The sequence below is a fragment of the Bos indicus genome, chromosome 21 (assembly GCF_029378745.1).
Source record: "Bos indicus isolate NIAB-ARS_2022 breed Sahiwal x Tharparkar chromosome 21, NIAB-ARS_B.indTharparkar_mat_pri_1.0, whole genome shotgun sequence".
Classification (NCBI taxonomy): domain Eukaryota; kingdom Metazoa; phylum Chordata; class Mammalia; order Artiodactyla; family Bovidae; genus Bos; species Bos indicus.
Window position 1 is genome coordinate 63,016,351 of NC_091780.1, and position 19,365 is coordinate 63,035,715.

The 19,365-nt window shown below is 44.2% G+C and overlaps 1 pseudogene; it reads left to right on the forward strand.

Moving 5' to 3' along the window:
- Window positions 1–15,753: 15,753 nt before the first annotated feature.
- LOC139178399 (5S ribosomal RNA) lies at window positions 15,754–15,872 on the forward strand (annotated as a pseudogene).
- Window positions 15,873–19,365: the final 3,493 nt, after the last annotated feature.

Consider the following 19,365-nt stretch of genomic DNA (forward strand, 5'->3'; position numbering starts at 1 on the left):
AGAGCAGACTTCACCAAAGGCCAGCTCCACACTCTAGCTCTCTGGGAGAGAAAACTTCCTGCAGCTTTGAAACGAGATAACTTTCTTTGTCTCTGTATTACTGTCATTGTTAGTTTGGGTTTTTGGTTTGCTGTTTTGTTTTCATGTACCCCTATCCATCAAGGTTACAAAAAAAAAAAAAAAAACAAAACCCGCATCCCAGTTCCAGGCATGACACCCTAAAGCCAAAATATTCCACACATTTATGTAGTTTCCTTGGGATAATTTTCCAGATGTAGGTCTGCGGGGTCCAAAGGTATGTATAGTTTTAAAGGTTTTGAAAAGGAATGCCAAATTGCCTCCAGAAAAGCAAAAACACTTTATCCTCTCCCAGGCCGGGGCTGAGAGGGTTAGCCCCCCACGGCCTTGCCTGCACTACACATTATTCTTTCCCAGCTTTGCAATGCAAACACCAGGGAGCTCTTTCCTCTGCAAGGGAGGGAAAGAGTTGCCTGGGGCTGCCCCCCCCCATTTCCACAGGTGCTAAAATCCTCCCTAACACCCTGATCACCTCATCCGCATGCATTTGATGGAAGACAACCCCAAACACTGCCTCGCCAGGGCTCTGAGTACTTTGTAAAACCAACTCAGGCTCTCTTTGTCCTACAGATGAGGTCAGGAGGCAGGCTGTGCACCCCGGGGTCCGTGATCCACCACCCTCTCCACTTCTAATGCTGTCTCCTCCCTACAGCCCCCCACAATAATAGACACATTTTCAGCTTCCTCGGGTTGGGCAACTTATCAAAGAGAACCCAGGGGTCTCACGCAGAGCTGCAAGTGAATCTTAGCGGCTTACTGCAAAGTACATCATGCAAGGACTTGTGTTCCATTTTCATGGATTACGGCCTCTGCCAGACCCTGGGAAATGAAGTTACCATCGAGTACATGCAGGGCTCTGCTGAGCTGTGGAAACTTTCTAAGGCAAACAGATTTTCTCCTTTTATTTCTTTCCCAGTTTTCTTATTATTTTGAGGAAGATGGCGGAATACACAATGCCTTGACGTTAGAATTTACAGGGCTAAGTAAATCTGCAACGTTGCCATTAGCTGTAAGATGAAAAAGGCGACGGGATCACATGCATCTGATTGACGTTACCTTGTTCTCTTCGGGTGGTTAATGTCTGCCCTAGTTCCGTGACCACGTTATTCATAATAGTGGTAACTGCGTCCACTGATGGAACACAGTGCGTGCCCGCCGCTCTGCTGGGGCTTCTATCAGTATTGTTTGTATAATCCTCACTGCCTAATTAAACATCAGCATCTACATTTTACAGATGAAGAAACTGAGATTTAAAGTCAAGTCCAAGAATTACCATCCTGAGTCCAGGTACAGGGGAATTTGTGAGAAATGCAGGGTCTCAGGGACCCTCTCTGCTCCAGACCTTGAGAAACAAACTCTGCATTTTAACAGGAACCTTGAGTGATTCATGAGCACAGCACAGTTTGTAAAACAACATTCAAGGTCACAAAGCTAGTCAGGAGGGTACCTGAGCGTTGCTTTCTGATCCCAAGAATTCTTTCTAGCATGCAGAGCATACTAGAATACTTTATATATATATATATATATATATATATATATATATATTAATAAGGCAGAAATTGTCTAGCTTCTTGTTATTCATTCGCTCAGTTGTGTCTAGCTCTTTGCAACCCCATGGAGTGTAGACCACCAGATTTCTCTGTCCATGGAACTTTCCAGGCAAGAATACTAGACTGAGTTGCCATTTCCTTTTCTAGGGAATCTTCCTGATTCAGGGATTGAACCTGCATCTCCTGTGTCTCCTGTATTGGCATGCAGATAATTTACCAACTGTGCTACCTGGGAAACCCCTAGCTTCTGGGCGGCAGGGTGGGAGGGGATTATTGTACGACTAGATCTGATAGATAGAGTGCCTGATGAACTATGGACGGAGGTTCATGACTGCACAGGAGACAGGAATCAAGACCATCACCATGGAAAAGAAATGCAAAAAAGCAAAATGGCTGTCTGGGGAGGCCTTACAAATAGCTATGAAAAGAAGAGAAGTGAAAAGCAAAGGAGAAAAGGAAAGATATAAGCATCTGAATGCAGAGTTCCAAAGAATAGCAAGAAGAGATAAGAAAGCCTTCTTCAGCGATCAATGCAAAGAAATAGAGGAAAACAACAGAATGGGAAAGACTAGAGATCTCTTCAAGAAAATTGGAGATACCAAGGGAACATTTCATGCAAAGACGGGCTCGATAAAGAACAGAAATGGTATGGACCTAACAGAAGCAGAAGATATTAAGAAGAGGTGGCAAGAATAAACAGAAGAACTGTACCAAAAGGATCTTCACGACCCAGATAATCACGATGGTGTGATCACTGACCTAGAGCCAGACATCCTGGAATGTGAAGTCAAGTGGGCCTTAGAAAGCATCACTACGAACAAAGCTAGTGGAGGTGATGGAATTCCAGTTGAGCTTTTTCAAATCCTGAAAGATGATGCTGTGAAAGTGCTGCACTCAATATGCCAGCAAATTTGGAAAACTCAGCAGTGGCCACAGGACTGGAAAAGGTCAGTTTTCATTCCAATCCCAAAGAAAGGCAATGCCAAAGAATGCTCAAACTACCACACAATTGCACTCATCTCACATGCTAGTAAAGTAATGCTCAAAATTCTCCAAGCCAGGCTTCAGCAATAAGTGAACCGTGAACTTTATTGACTATGCCAAAGCCTTTGTGTGGATCACAACAAACTGTGGAAAATTCTGAAAGAGATGGGAATACCAGACTACCTGACCTGCCTCTTGAGAAACCTATACGCAGGTCAGGAAGCAACAGTTAGAACTGGACATGGGACAACAGACTGGTTCCAAATAGGAAAAGGAGTATGTCAAGGCTATATATTGTCACCCTGCTTATTTAACTTATCTGCAGACAACATCATGAGAAACCCTGGTTTGGAAGAAGCACAAGCTGGAATCAAGATTGCCAGGAGAAATATCAATAACCTCAGATATGCAGATGACACCAACCCTTATGGCAGAAAGTGAAGAGGAACTAAAAAGCCTCTTGATGAAGGTGAAAGAGGAGAGTGAAAAAGTTGGCTTAAAGCTCAACATTCAGAAAACAAGGATCATGACATCTGGTCCCATCACTTCATGGGAAATAGATGGGGAAACAGTGGAAACAGTGTCAGACTTTACTTTTTGTGTGCTCCAAAATCACTGCAGATGGTGATTGCAGCCATGAAATTAAAGGACGCTTACTCCTTGGAAGGAAAGTTATGACCAACCTAGATAGCATATTAAAAAGCAGAGACATTACTTTGCCAACAAAGGTCCGTCTAGTTGAGGCTATGGTTTTTCCAGTGGTCATGTATGGATGTGAGAGTTGGACTGTGAAGAGAGCTGAGTGCTGAAGAATTGATGCTTTTGAACTGTGGTGTTGGAAAAGACTCTTTAGAGTCCCATGGACTGCAAGGAGATCAACAAGCCCATTCTGAAGGAGATCAGTACTGGGTGTTCTTTGGAAGCAATGATGCTAAAGCTGAAACTCCAGTACTTTGGCCACCTCATGCAAAGACTCTGATGCTGGGAGGGATTGGGGGCAGGAGGAGAAGGGGATGACAGAGGATAAGATGGCTGGATGGCATCACCGACTTGATGGACATGAGTCTGAGTGAACTCAGGTATTTGGTGATGGACAGGGAGGCCTGGCATGCTGCAATTTACGGGGTCACAAAGAGTCGGACACGACTGAGCATCTCAACTGAACTGAACTGAACTGATACTGTCATCATCTTGCTAGTATGCGTGTGTGTGTGTGCGCACCTGAGTAAGTGTGTGTGTGTGTGTGTGTGTGTGTGTGAATTGTTTATTCTATCAGTGTAGGGCTATAGCTACCAATGTAGTAATATTTCTGATGTAATGAGGAACAAAAATAAAGATGTTTTCATAAATAGACAATGCTGGCTGGTTGCATGTTCAGCATTGACACTAAAGGATTATTTACCTATCATTAAGATATGAATGCTTTACGTTGTACTGTTTTTGCCTGTAGCAGAAATCATATTAAACATGTAAATTATTAGACTGTCCGTACATTAAGTTGCATTCCAATCTTATGTAATATAATATAAATGATGAAAAATAAATCCAAGGCAATTGGTCAAGCAACCTCCCCATCTTTACTCCCCTGTCCTAACTCAATTTTGATAGAAGGCACTAATACCAGGACGCCATGTACCACTTGGATCTTGCTCAGTATTTGTGCCCAGGTCTGTAGCACAAAGTCAGAGCAAGTATTTGGAAGGTCTTGATTATGTGTAAAGCTGGCTGCTCTGTAATGGTGCACTCACGCACTTGTCCTGGGAGGCGCCCTGCACACTCTGACATCTTGCACCTCCTGGTGTAATTGACAAACAACTCCCTGCTATGTCCTCGTGGCCACATTCCAGTTGTGCAAGCTTTAGTAGAGCTATTTCCACTACAAATTCTGCCTTGTCTTTTTGTCTGCTTGTTTTATTTATTTTCGACTTTTAATGCATTAGCGTTCACTTACAGAAACACCAGAAAGCAATCTCTCTTCTTTAATAATGAATACACTTGGCATGGGGAAGTGGGTGCCTTACTCTCTCATAAAAACAAAGCAGGAAATAGATTTGCTTTTACTGAACACTTACTAAGTGCCTTAGTACTATGTACACATCACACCCACATAGATACACACAACACACAAACACAGAATGCACACACATCCACATATACACACAAATACACAAACACACATAGGCATGTATACACATAGACACACATACACAAACACACGTAGGAAACACATCACACACGCATATAATGCTACTGAGCCCACAAACATGCTCACATGGGTATAAAACTTAATTCGCTTTTAAGAAAACTGATGCCTACATTTTGCTAATAAAATACAAGTTAAAATCCTGTAGTATGATTTTTTGGTTTGTATTTCTATCAAGAGCCCTGAGAAAAGTATTTTTTTCCCTCTCTCCCTGTCTAGAAGGAATGTTCTCTTTTGAAACCAATGCATGTGTGTGTGTGTGTGTGTGTGTTTATTTATTTATTTATTTCTTTTAGGCCAATCTCACTCCTTTGGCTGTTGATTCTTTTCATTTCACACTGAGATGTAACTAAATCACAGATTCCTGAACATTTGTATTCATTATGAATACAAATGTTCTCTTCCAGTCTTTTGAGATGTGCTTGCTTGAACTGAAAAAAAAAAAAAAGGAGGGGAATTACATCTGGAGCATATCATTTTGAATTTGATGTATTGTACCAATAATTGTCTTCCTGCAGGTACAATTCCTTATTGATTACAAAATTATGGAGTGTTGTTGGCTACTAGAGAATTTTGAGCTTGCGGGTAACAAGAAGCACTTGAACAGATAAACTCTACCAGCAAGCAGGTGGAGACAAGTGTTTACATGATGAACTCTTGGGATATGAAGTCACAGGGATTTTTATCCTACATCAGAAGAGAAGTCAATGGGAGATAAATAACAAGAGGACAGATTTTGGCTGTATGTATTGCTACCGCCTCAAAGAAGGGAAATGTTATTTGTGGACCAGAATGTCTAAGAACCCTAGCTGCCGTGACACTGGGGAGAGTGGTGTGCCAGGAAACATTTAACAACAGGGGCTCTAGGAGGAAGAGTTAGTTTGGATCTGCAGCATTTCCCGATTTCTGTAGTGTAAACATTTCCACCATGACCAGTTTCAAGCCATCAGTGGGGTATCACCGAACATGGATTTGCTAAGAGTGGTATCCAAGTGGCTGCTGTGATCCTGTGTCTGGTATGCATGCCTCTAGCCTGCCACTGGTTTGGGGCTTCTTTACTTCACTTTCCTGCAAGCACCTTGTGTTACTTTGAGAGTCCTCTAGGAATCAAACAGCAAAACTGAATCTGAACTGGGAGAGATGGATCAGGGGAAATGATCGTGGATGATAAAGGAGAGGAGGAGCTGGAGCCAAAGGAGAGAGCCTTCCAGCTGCGATGAGGGTCAGACACTTACAAATAGAGAGGAGGGAGCAAGGAGGGTGGGCAAGAACCCTCATCAGACTGCAGCGCAGCTCTGAGCAAGTCTTGCTCAGGCTGGTGGAGCCCCCGAGCCAAGATTCCCCATGAGTGGACTTCTGTTAGAGGCAGACGTGTCCAGCTTCTGAAGTCCTCCATGAAACGGTCCAATGCTTTCATGCATTGGTTGAAAGCAGCTGAGAAAGAGATGACCTTGGTGTGAGCACCATGCAGAATCCTGGACCAGAAAGGGTGGCCCCTGGAGCACGTCAGCTCATTACACCCCATGCAGAAGGCTCATCTTAAAAGGAGATCTGAGAAACTCCTTACACGACTACCACACATCTGAAGGAAGCAGGGTGTAAGTAGAGGACAACCAGGTGAAGGAGGCCCCCTGAGCTTCTGGATCAGAATCTTTGGGTTACGTGTAAAAATGGCAGACTCCCGGCTTCCTTGGTGGTTCAGGGGTAAATAAGCCATTTACCAACGCAGGAGATATGGGTTTCCTCCCGGATCCGGGAAGATGCCACATGCCACAGAGCAACCAAGCCCATGTGCCACAACTACTGAGTCTGTGCTCGAAACCCACGCTCCACAAGAGAAGCCACTGCAGTGAGAAGCCTGCGCACCACAGAGAGACAGGAGCCAGCACTTGGCACAACCGGAGGAAAGCCTGCACAGCAACAAAGCCGTGGTGCAGCCAAAAACAAATGAATCAATATATATACAGTTTTTTAAAAATACAGGTTCCTAGAACTTTTGGGCCTGTAGAATCAGAATCTTTGGGGGATCTTACATTTTTAAGAATTTCCCCAGGATTTTTTGTTTGTTTGTTTGTTTTCAGATCAAAGCAGAGTAGAACAACTCCTGATCTGGGAGTCAGACTTGTCATATAAACGTTCCAGGGACAAAGTTACTTTAATTTATTAACTGGACATTCTTCACCGGAACTTCTTCAACTGTAAAGTGAATGTAATAATAAAGTGATGGACTGGATTTTTGGTTTTGATTCTAATATTTTTTCTTTCTGATAATAGTTTGGTTCAGTTGCTCAGTGGTGTCCAATTCCCTGTGACCCCATGGACTGCAGCTCACCAGGCTTCCCTGTCCATCACCAACTCCCAGACCTTGCTCAAACTCATGTCCATTGAGTCAGTGATGCCATCCAACCACCCCATCCTCTGTCATACCCTTATCTTCCTACATTCAATCTTTCCCAGCATTAGGGTCTTCTCCAGTGAGTCAGTCAGTTCTTCACATCAGATGGCTAAATTACTGGAGTTTCAGCTTCAACATCAGTCCTTCCAATGAATTTTCAGGACTGATTTCCTTTAGGATTGACTGATTTGATCTCCTTGCAGTCCAAGGGACTCTCAAGAGTCTTCTCCAACACCACAGCTCAAAAGCATCAATTCTTTGGCACTCAGCTTTCTTTATGGTCCAACTCTCACATCCATACATGACTACTGGAAAAACAATAGCTTTGACTAGACAGACCTTTGTTGGCAAAGTAATGTCTCTGCTTTTTAATATGCTGCCTAGGTTGGTCATAGCTTTCCTTCCAAGGAGCAAGCATCTTTTAATTTCATGGCTGCAGGTACCATCTGCAGTGCCTTTGAAGCCCAAGAAATAAAGTCTGTCACTGTTTCCATTGTTTCCCCATCTATTTGCCATGAAGTGATGGGACTGGATGCCATGATCTTAGTTTTCTGAATGTTGAGTTTTAAGCCAACTTTTCACTCTCCTCTTTCCCTTTCATCAAGAGCCTCTTTAGTTCTTCACTTTCTGCCATAAGGGTGGTGTCATATGCATATCTGAGGTTATTGATATTTCTCCCAGCAATCTTGATTCCAGCTTGTGCTTCATCCAGCCTGGCATTTCGCATGATGTACTCTGCATATAAGTTAAATAAGCAGAGTGACAATATACAGCTTTGATGTACTCTTAGGAAATGGCAACCCACTCCAGTACTCTTGCCTGGAAAATTCCATGGACTGAGAGGCTCCTGAGAACCTGGTAGGCTACAGTCCATGGGGTCGCAAAAAGTCGGACACGACTGAGCGACTTCACTTCACTTCACTTCACTTTTCCCAATTTGGAACCAGTCCTTTGTTCCACGTCCAGTTCTATCTGTTGCTTCCTGACCTGCATACAGGTTTCTCAGGAGGCAGGTCAGGTGGTCTGGTAATAGTTAGATTATAGAGATGGTTGTCTGTCAGTCAGTCATTGCCTGTGACAATAAAACCATGCGATAGTCTTCTCATGGTGCATTCAATTGTGAAATAATAAAGAAAACACACAGCTTCTTAGTACTGGTTGCACATAAGTCCCTAAAGAACTAAAAAATACTGAGACTTGTATTCCATCCCAGAGACTCTGAATAAATTGATCAGGTTGTGGTGGGAAGAGGGGCAGTACCAGGTACCTGAGTTTTGCCAGCTCCCTTCCCCTCATCTCAATTGCCTCATCCCAAATATTATATGTGTTTAAAACCATAAAAATAATGTTATTGAGCTTTAGTAAAATGTATACAAGGCTCAGACATCAACACTGCAAAATACTGGGAACTCTGCTCAATGTTGCCGCTTGGATGGGAGGGAAATTTAGGGGGGAATGCAGGCACATATACATGTGACTGAGTAGCTTTGCTGTCCACCTGAAACCGTTGAAAGCGGAGATGTTAGTTGCTCCGCTGTGTCCCACTCTTTGTGACCCTGTGGACTGTAACGCACCAGGCTCCTCTGCTCATGGAATTCTCCAGGCGAGAATACTGGAGTGGGTAGCCATTTCCTTCCCCAGGGGATCTTCCCGATCCAGGGATAGAATCCAGGTCACCTGCATTTCAGGCAGATTCCTTATCATCTGAGCCACCAAGGAAGCCAGCTATATTCTAATATAAAATAAAAAATAAAAAAGTCAAAATATATGCATAACATCAGAAGGAACTGTAATTTAACATAATCTATTGTTCGTAAGCAGTAAGGCTGTTTTTGTTTTCCTTCTTACTTTTCTGAACTTTACATCCTTTCTTTCATGGGCTTCTAGGATTCTTGTTGTTCAGTCACTCAGTCATGCCCAACTCTTTGCGATCCCATGGACTGCAGCACACCAGGCTCCTCTGTCCTTCATTATCTCCAGGAATTTGCTCAAATTCATGTCCAGTGAGTTGGTGATGCCATCCAACCATCTCATTCTCTGCAGCCCCCTTCTCCTTTTGCCTTCAATCTTTACCAGCATCAGGGTCTTTTCTAATGGGTTGACTCATTGCATCAGGTGGCCAAAGTACTGGAGCTTTAACATCAGCTCTTCCAATGAATATTCAGTGTGGTTTCCTTCAGGATTGACTGGTTTGATCTCCCTGTAGTCCAAGTGTCTCCAAGAATCTTTTCCAGCACCCCAGCTTGAAAGAATCAGTTCTTCAAAACTCAGCCTTCTTTATCCAACTCTCATGTCTTTGCATGACTACTGGAAAAACTATAGCCTTGACTATACATGGATAAGGAACTTGTGTAACTCAATGAAGCTATGAGCCATGTCATGTAGGGCCATCCAAAACAGAGGAGTTACAGTGGAGAGTTCTGACAAAACATGGCCCATTGGAGGAGGGAATGGCAAACCACTCCAGTATTGTTACCTCAAGAATCCCATGAATATTATGTATGACTAATAATAATTACAATGAAAATGTGTGTGTAGAACTTATAACAAGATGATTGTGCCATACTGTGCTTAGTCACTCATTTGTGTCCGATTTTTTGTGACCCCATGGACTGTAATTTGCCAGGCTCTCTGTCCGTGGGGATTCTCCAGGCAAGCATACTGAGTTGCCATGCCCTCCTCCAGGAGATCTTCACAATCCAGGGATCGAACCCAGGTCTCCCGCATTGCAGGCAGATTCTTTATTGCCTGAGGCACCAGGGAAGCCCAACAAGATGATTATCTCACTCCAAATTAAAAACACTAAGTCAGGGACTCCTTTTTATCCATTCCTCTGCCACACTAGACATTCATCATTCTTTCTCTTCCTACAGAACCTCCAGAATGGGGGCCGTGAATTTATATTTTTATATCTCTAACCTCTTGTACAAAGCTTGGCATATAGGTGGCACTTAATAATTATTAGGTAAAAGGATAAATAAACGCTTATCTGGCATTTGCATGGTATTTAAATAGAGTTGGCACACCATCACTCCATAAATGAGACAGAGAGAGAGCAAATATTGCAGATCTTATTTTCCAGGGCTGTGTGTTCATAGCTGTGGGATCTTGATACAGTGGGGCTGCTTATTCATTCTATTGGTTTGAGTACGATTTTTAATGCGTCTATAAAGAGAGGTTTTCAAGTTTAATTGCAGCGTCATCCTCTTCGTGCTCACTCTTATCTCTGACCGCACTTTCTTCCTGGTGGATCAACCTGGTTTTTATGACTCTCCCACACATAATAAAGCATCCAAACAACTTTTTCACGTCATCTTCAATGAATTCAGAGAATGCAACAGTTTGCACCTTCTTCTCTGCACAGTTTATGGCTCCTGCTTTCATTCTACAAGGTTGAGTGTATCAGGTGATAAATATCTGTCCTAGGACGCTGAGTGTGACAAAGTGTTTCCTTCCTAGGCCCACTCATCCCTCATACCTTATGAAGCTGGAAAAAAAAAAAAAAAGCAGCATTCCAAAATGTCTTTATTTTCTCTCTCTCTACTTTACTCTACCAAATTTTGCAGCATTGAGATGTCTACGTATCATCCTACTTCAACTTCGGTGTGATTAAATTCTGATTAGAACACACATACCTCTGATCATAGAGTGATTGCAGAATAGGGCCACATATCCATATATCATGATGGATATTTGTTTGAAGGAAGACATATGAATCAAAACATCCTTAGGGAAGATAGGAAATCTGGTTTCTATTGCCATGCCTTCCTCCAGGGGACCTTCCTAACCAGGGATCAAGCCCAGGTCTCCCACATTGCAGGCGGATTCCTTACCATCTGAGCTGCCAGGGAAGCCCAAGAATACTGGAATGGGTAATCTATTCCTTCTCCAGGGGAACTTCCCAACCCAGGAATTGACCGGGGTCTGCTGCATTGCAGGTGGATTCTCTACCAGCTGAGCAACCAGGGAAGCCCTCTAAAGTTAACAGGGCTGCTTAAAATGGGGCATCTTCAAGTTTCTCACCTTTAAAATAACTATAGGGAAGTTCATCTATGTTTTCACTTTTAGTTTTTAAGTCATTCTTAGAACCATGAAGGCCACCTGGTGATCCACTGCATCCCTTCATTTATTTAGCCGAAGTTTACTGGTGCATCTCAGACAGGGACCAAGTAGACACCAGCATAGGGTCACCCGCAGATAGTGGCAGGCCCCAGCTTTGCTGCTGCTGCTGCTAAGTCGCTTCAGTCGTGTCCGACTCTGTGCGACCCCATAGATAGCAGCCCATGAGGCTCCCCCGTCCCTGGGGTTCTCCAGGCAAGAACACTGGAGTGGGCTGCCATTTCCTTCTCCAATGTATGAAAGTGAAAAGTGAAAGTGAAGTCACGCAGTCGTGTCCAACTCTTAGCGACCCCATGGACTGCAGCCCACCAGGCTCCTCCACCCGTGGGATTTTCCAGGCAAGAGTACTGGAGTGGGGTGCCATTGCTTTCTCTGATAGTAAAGAACCTGCCTGTCAATGCAGGAGACATGGAGATGCAAGTTTGATCCTTGGGTCGAGAAAATCCCCTGGAGGAGGGCATGGCAACCCACCCCAGTACTCTTGCCTGGAGAATCCCATGGACAGAGGAGCCTGGTGGGCTGCAGTCCACGGGGCCACAAAGGGTTGGACACGACTGAGCGACTTAGCATGCACCAGTTTTGGGCCCCGATCTTTAGAAGGTCCTCCTGAGCCCTCTTCCAGCCTCGATGATTCCCTATACATGAGGATTTCCTGGGGCCATTGGATTGAGCTTCATTTCAGTTCAGTCACTCAGTCATGTCCAGCTTTTTGTGACCCCATGAATCGCAGCACGCCAGGCCTCCCTGTCCATCACCAACTCCCAGAGTTCACCCAGACTCACGTCCATCAAGTCAGTGATGCCATCCAGCCATCTCATCCTCTGTCATCCCCTTCTCCCCTGCCCCCAATCCCTCCCAGCATCAGAGTCTTTTCCAATGAGTCAACTCTTCGCATGTGGTGGCCAAAATATTGGAGTCTCAGCTTTAGCATCAGTCCTTCCAATGAACAGCCAGGACTGATCTCCTTTAGAATGGACTGGTTGGATCTCCTTGCAAACCAAGGGCCTCTTAAGAGTCTTCTCCAACACCACAGTTCAAAACCATTAATTCTTCGGCATTCAGCTTTTTTCACAGTCCAACTCTCACATCCATACATGACCACTGGAAAAACCATAGCCTTGACTAGATGGACCTTTCTTGGCAAACTAATGTCTCTGCTTTTGAATATGCTATCTAGGTTGGTCATAACTTTCCTTCCAAGGAGTAAGCGTCTTTTAATTTCATGGCTGCAGTCACCATCTGCAGTGATTTTGGACCCTCAAAAAAAAAGTCTGACACTGTTTCCACTGTTGCCCCATCTATTTCCCATGAAGTGATGGGACCAGATGCCATGATCTTCATCTTCTGAATGTTGAGCTTTAAGCCAACTTTTTCACTCTCCTCTTTCACTTTCATCAAGAGGCTCTTTAGTTCCTCTTCACTTTCTGCCATAAGGGTTGGTGTCATCTGCATATCTGAGGTTATTGATATTTCTCCTGGCAATCTTGATTCCAGCTTGTACTTCTTCCAGCCCAGCATTTCTCATGATGTAGTCTGCAGGTAAGTTAAATAAGCAGGGTGACAATACACAGCCTTGATGTACTCCTTTTCCTATTTGGAACCAGTCTGTTGTCCCATGTCCAGTTCTAACTGTTGCCTCCTGACCTGCACACAGGTTTCTCAAGAGGCAGGTCAGGCAGAGCCTCTGTCTTCTACCTGGTTCCTAGGATTCCTTGCCTGAAGCCCCAGGCTTACTTGCCTTTGCTGGTTCTCCTCCATGGCTGCTTGCTCTTGGGAGGATGGTGCCACCAGGGGGCAAGGATCCACTGCTCTCCATGTGCTGTGTGGTCTACAGACATGCCAGCCAGTGATAAATGTAAAAGACTAAGTAGTTGGAATGGCTAGGCCATCATTAAATTTTCCTTTACACACATACAGATACATGTATATCACACACATGCATGCATACATCCTGTGCGTGGACACATGTGCACAATGTTTGCATACGTGTGTGCACATGTATTCACAGAGAAAGACACACACACAAGTACAACTAACGCACACATACACACACACATTCGTGCGTGTGTGTTACGTCACTTCAGTCGTGTTCAGTTCTTTGCGACCCTGTGGGCTGTGGCCCGCCAGGCCCCTCTGTCCATGGGATTCTACAGGCAAGAACACTGGAGTGGGCTGCCATGCCTCCTCCAGAAAACACGCACACCTGTGTAAAAACAGACACACTTCTCTTATTAAGACTTTTATTCCTAGGTGGGAGAAGAGCATGTGGCTTGGGACCAAATGACCAAATTCTGTAAAGAATAAAATCAAAATGAGACATAATCCCATAACTCAGATGAATCCACCATTGGTATATAATATTCATTATGCTGCCCTCTCAGTTCCATCGTTTATGAAGTCCTTTAACATACATGACTACATGTGACATTGCTGTTAGACAAGATTGTCAGATTCATCCTCAGATGAGCTGACTGAGGCGAAGGGGGAGTTCCTCTGTTGCCTGAGTCACTAGCTGCTCGTGGCTAAGCTGGTGCTCAAATCTGCATCTTCTGAATCCAGTACGTGGAGCTCATGACTTTTATCCACCAGGCTCCTTTTCAGGATCTACTTAATTGTGGCATTACCTAGATACATGGATCAACACACAGGTGTAAGTAGGAATGCCTGTGTGCATGCTAGGTCACTTCAGTCGTATTTGAGTCTTTGCGACCCTACCAACTGTAGCCCACCAGGCTCCTCTGCCCAAGGGATCCTCCAGGCAAGAATACTGGAGCATGTTCCCATACCCTCCTCCAGGGCATCTTCCAACCCAGGAATCTAAGCTGTGTCTCTTATGTCTCCTGCATTGGCAGGCAGGGTCTTTACTACTAGCGCCACCTGGAAAGCCCGTAAGGATGAATACAGTGATGGATATAGATAAAAGCGGTTTCTCCAAACACCAAGAAATTAGAGCATAATACTAAAGAGCAGATCACACGCTATTTTGCCAAATCCAGATTTATCCAGAACATGTGTTATAGTGTATATCCAGAAGGATGTAAATCCAGGTGAATTCATACTTACAGGGAAAAACAGCCTTCCACACCTGTTCTTTCCTTCTGGAAGTGGGCTTCCTGCAGACAGGGAAGGGGTCTTTAGCACACCAGGGAGAGCATCAGGACAGCATGGGGTAGGAAGGTGTTGTTTAGATAGAGACCTTGTCTTCATTATGGGCCCCAGAGCTCAAGAGGCTGAATGGCCCTCCGGGGGCCACCTCCCCTCCAACATCTCCCCTGGAGGACTTCATCTCCATCCTTTGCTGACATTCATAATTTAGAATTCTGTTTCTCGTGCATTTTTTTTTATCGGAGGAAAATTACTTCACCATTGTTGGTTTGCACCATACAACAATGTGAATCAGCCATACGTATACACATATCACCTTCCTCTTGAGCTTCCCTCCTTCCCCCATCCCACTCTTCTAGGTCATCACAGAGCCCCCAGCTGGGTTCCCGGTGTTATTCGGCAACTTCTCAGCAGCCGTCGATTTTACACATGGGAGCGTATTTATGTAGATGCTCCTTCCTCCATCCGTCCACCCCTCTCCCTCCCCTACTGTGTCCACAAGTCTGTTCTTCACATCTGCATCTTCATTCCTTCCCGGCAAACGGGTTCACCAGTACCATTTTTCTAAAGGAGCTCTGATCACAACCCAGAGAAGGTGTCTTATTCTTTGTGTGGAATTCAGGAGGGAGTTTGCAATCACTTGCAAAGGAGAAGAATGTAGAGGGTGAAAGAAGAGGAAGGCAGGCTGGCGTGTTGCCTGCTGTGCCAGTAACTGCGATGGACACAGGACACAGTGTTTCTGTTGTGTTGGGGGAGTGAGGGCCCAGGGGGATCCTTGCTACCAGGGCTTTGGCTCCCAACTCTCAGCAGCCTTGTTACAAGTAATCGGCAGTGTTAACTTGGTATGTTATTAACAGGCTCCATTTGCCCTTGTCCACAATCCAGCCTTCATCTCACGGATTACTTCCCTGAAAGAAAATAGTACCTTTCCACGTGTTTTCCATATTTCAGTGGAATAGAATTAAGTCACTAAGTCCTAGCTGCAAACAGGCATTTACAATTCCGAACACTCTCAATAGCCACCTGCCTGGAAGGTGGCTCAAAGGGGGAAAGACAACTGAATACAATACTGATCGATGTGTATTTATATCTTTACTTATATAACACTTTAATAGATCAGAAATCGACCCAAGTTTTTTTTTAAAAACACTCAAAGTCTTATTTTGCATATACTGTTACAGACAGGGGAAAACAGCTCTCTACAACCCCCTTTTCCTCAGAGGGGTGGGCTCTCTGTAGATGGGAGGGGGTCTCTACTTCACACTCTGGAGTTCAAGGACAAGGCAGGCACTCCTTTTAAAGGTATGTAATCATATGGAGTCTACGACCATACCACCCTGAACTCGCCCGATCTCGTCTTATCTCGGAAGCTAAGCAGGATTGGGCCTGGATAGTACTTGGATGGGAGACAGCCTGGGAATACTAGGTGCAATAGGCTTTAGGGCTTCCCTGGTGGCCCAGATGGTAAAGAGTTTGCCTACAATGCGGGAGACCCGGGTTCGATCCCTGGGTCAGGAAGATCCCCTGGAGAAAGAAATGGCAACCCAGTACTCTTGCCTGGAAAATCCCATGGGCAGAGGAGCCTGGTAGGCTACAGTCCATGGGGTCGCAAAGAGTTGGACATGACTGAGCAACTTCACTTCAATCATATGGAAAATGGAAACAGTATCCTATTTCAAGCAGGCATGTTTATTCTCTGTCCAGCGAGGTTTGATTATGGAAAACATGCAACCACACAGCAGGATCAGACCTCAGAGATCTGAAGCTCTCTCTCCTGACCCGATTTACAATCCCTACTAACATGCTTTGACTCTTCTGTGGGCTTGGTCAGCATACTTAGGCTAAGCCAGGAGAGTCTTCTCTGTTCACTACAGTGACTTCTTGGAAGAACCACTGACTCTTCGTCAAGGTCAAACAGCAGCAGATAATTGGTCCTCTCATGTCCCTTTAATCTCTTGCTTCAAAAAGCCTCACTTTTCTCTTTCCATCCTGTCTTGACTATTGTACATGATCCTTACCAAATCCCAACCAAGCCTCCACATTGGAAGACCTGCTTACCCCAAATTCCTAATCCTAAATCAGTTCCAGCCTTGCCTCCTCACCTCACCAGCACTGCCTAAGCTCTCTCCAACTTCTCCAATACTTTAGTAATCACTGACTCATTGGGAAAGACCCTGATCCTGGGAAAGATTTATGGCAGGAAGAGAAGGGAGTGGCAGAGGATGATATGGTTAGATAGCATCACTCAATAGACATGAGTTTGAGAAAAGTCCGGGAGAGAGTGGACAGATGAGCCTGGTGTGCTGCAGTCCATGAGGTCACAAAGAGTCAGACACAGCTTAGCAACTGAAAAACAACTATGAGACCTAGAATTTTCTTCTAACAGGTTGTGTTAGTGACACTTTGGGGGCCAGCATTTTACAAGATAAAAGCCCCCAACTGTAGGGTTGATGTAACATTGCATGCGACAATGACAATGCTTGTACAAACTCAGCCTTAAGCACAGAGAAATCTTGTCCTTCTTTGGAATATAGACAAAAAGGGGATAATGGGGATGAAGGGGTGGTCCTCTATTTGTAGCTTCTTTATTAAAATATTGGTCTAAAACATATACATTATAATAAGGATGTAGTGTACAATAAATTATACCAATGGTTCACATTTTCCCTACTTGAACTGATCTATTTTGTTGCAAAATCAAAATGAATGTGACACCATCCTCAATAAGGATTTAAATTTTGGAAATTTGCTTTGTGGAGTCCTAGGTCCTTGAACTGTTATCTGTAATAAATTCTTAATCTTAGAATTTGATTTTACAAGTTGCACATGCTATAGAACTTTATGATTTACACTTTAATATAATTTTTTGAAAAATACAAATTTAAAAAGTTATGAAATAAAACTTTAGGAGAATTAAACTCTTAAGTGGCAATGATTGTTTATAAACAGAAAAAAAAATGTAGAATCATAGCTTTAGAAATTAAAGTGAGACTGTTAGTTGCTCAGTCATGTCTGACTCTTTGTGACCCTATGGATTATAGCCCACCAGGCTTCTCTGTCCATGGAATTCTCCAGGCAAGAATACTGGATTGGGTAGCCATTCCCTTCTCCAGGGGATCTGTCAATCCAGGGATTGAACCTGGGTCTCCTGCATTGCAGGTAACTTCTTTACCATCTGAGCCACCAGGGAAGCCCCATAGCCTTAAAAAGTAACCATTTATTTACTCATATTCATTCAAATAATATTTTTAAGCATTTACTGTGTGTCAAGTACTTTGCTCAGAGCCTGGGAACATGGCTTTCAAGTAGACATAAGTCCTGCTCTCAAAGAGTGGGTAAGAAATGTGAACAAAAATGTATGAAGGCAGTCACAGACAAGGCGACAGGTGAGAAGTGTCCTGAGAGCTGAAGGTCTAAAAGAGAAGAATGTTCAAGCATCTTCCTGGAGAAGGTGGTGCTTTACTTGATCCTGGATGTCTGGGTCAGATTCGATCCCTCAGGCATGGTTGTAGGAGGAAGTCCCAGGGCCTGAGACCCTACACAAGCAAAGACATGAAGAGAGAAGTAAGACCCTGCTAGATCCCTGTGGCCAGAGGAGGGTGTGCCAACAGAGTATCAGTGGGAGAAGGATACACCTGCCAAGATGATAAGTGGTACCCTCAGAGAGCCATGACAGTCTAGCAGATTCATCCCACCAAACGGCAAATCAATGTATAAAAGACTCAAAACTCGGGCCAATGGGATACAGAGGTTCATTTTCCCAGGCATTCATTTCAACGATACGTTTACAGTGCCTCCTGTGTGCCTTTCCTGCTCTAACTGCTGGGGTTGAAGTGGTGAAAGAGATGAGCTTCATCCTTATTCCCAGTGAGCTGCCAGTCTAACTGGGGGTAACACCATTAAACAAACAAGATATAAAAGAGAATAGACAGAGTGAAAGAGAATAGCAGAGGTCCCAAGGGGACAGAGCATCTTAAGCAGTGTTGCCCAATAGAATATTCTGCAAAGAAAGACATGTTCTGTCCGCACTGTTAGATACAGTAAGCACTAGCTATGTGTGACAACTGAGCACTTGAAATGTGGCCAGTGAGACTTAATATCTGACTTTTAATCTTGTTTCCTTTGAACTCATTGGAATTTAAGTAACCACAGGTTGTTGCTGTTATTCAGTCACTAAGTCATGTTCAACTCTTTGTGACCCCATGGACTGCAGCATGCCAGGCTCCCCTGTCCTTCACCATCTTCTGGAGTTTGCTCAAATTCATGTCCATTGAGTTGGCGATGCTATCTAACCATCCTCTGCCACTCCCTTCTCCTCTAGTCTTCAGTCTTTCCCAGCATCAAGGTCTTTTCAAATGAATCAGCTCCTTGCATGGGGTAGTCAAAGTAAGTAGTCACAGGTAGTTAGTGACTATTCATATTTTGCTTCTAATTATATGTGCATATAATAAATTTCAAGCCCATTGACACAAAAATTCTTTTTCATCTGGCAATGTTTCTTTAGGGCTTCCCCGGTGACTCAATCAGTAAAGAATCTGCCTGTGATGCAGGAGACCTGTGTTTGATCCCTGGATTGGGAAGATCCCCTGGAAGAGGGCATGGCAACCCACTCCAGTATTCTTGCCTGGAGAATCCCTATGGACAGAGGAGTCTGGTAGGTTACACTCTATGGGGTCGCAAAGAGTCAGACAGGACTGAACGACTAAGCACAGCACATGCTTCTTTAGCCAGGCCCCCACTATATCCTGGGCTTCCCTGGTGGCTCAGTGATAAAGAAATCTGCCTGCAATGCAAGACATACAGGAGACACATATTTGATCCCTGGATCAGGAAGATCCCTAGGAGGAGGGAATAGCAACCTGTTCTAGTATTCTTGCCAGGAAAATCCCAGGGACAGAGCTTGATGGGCTACAGTCCATAAGGTTGCAAAG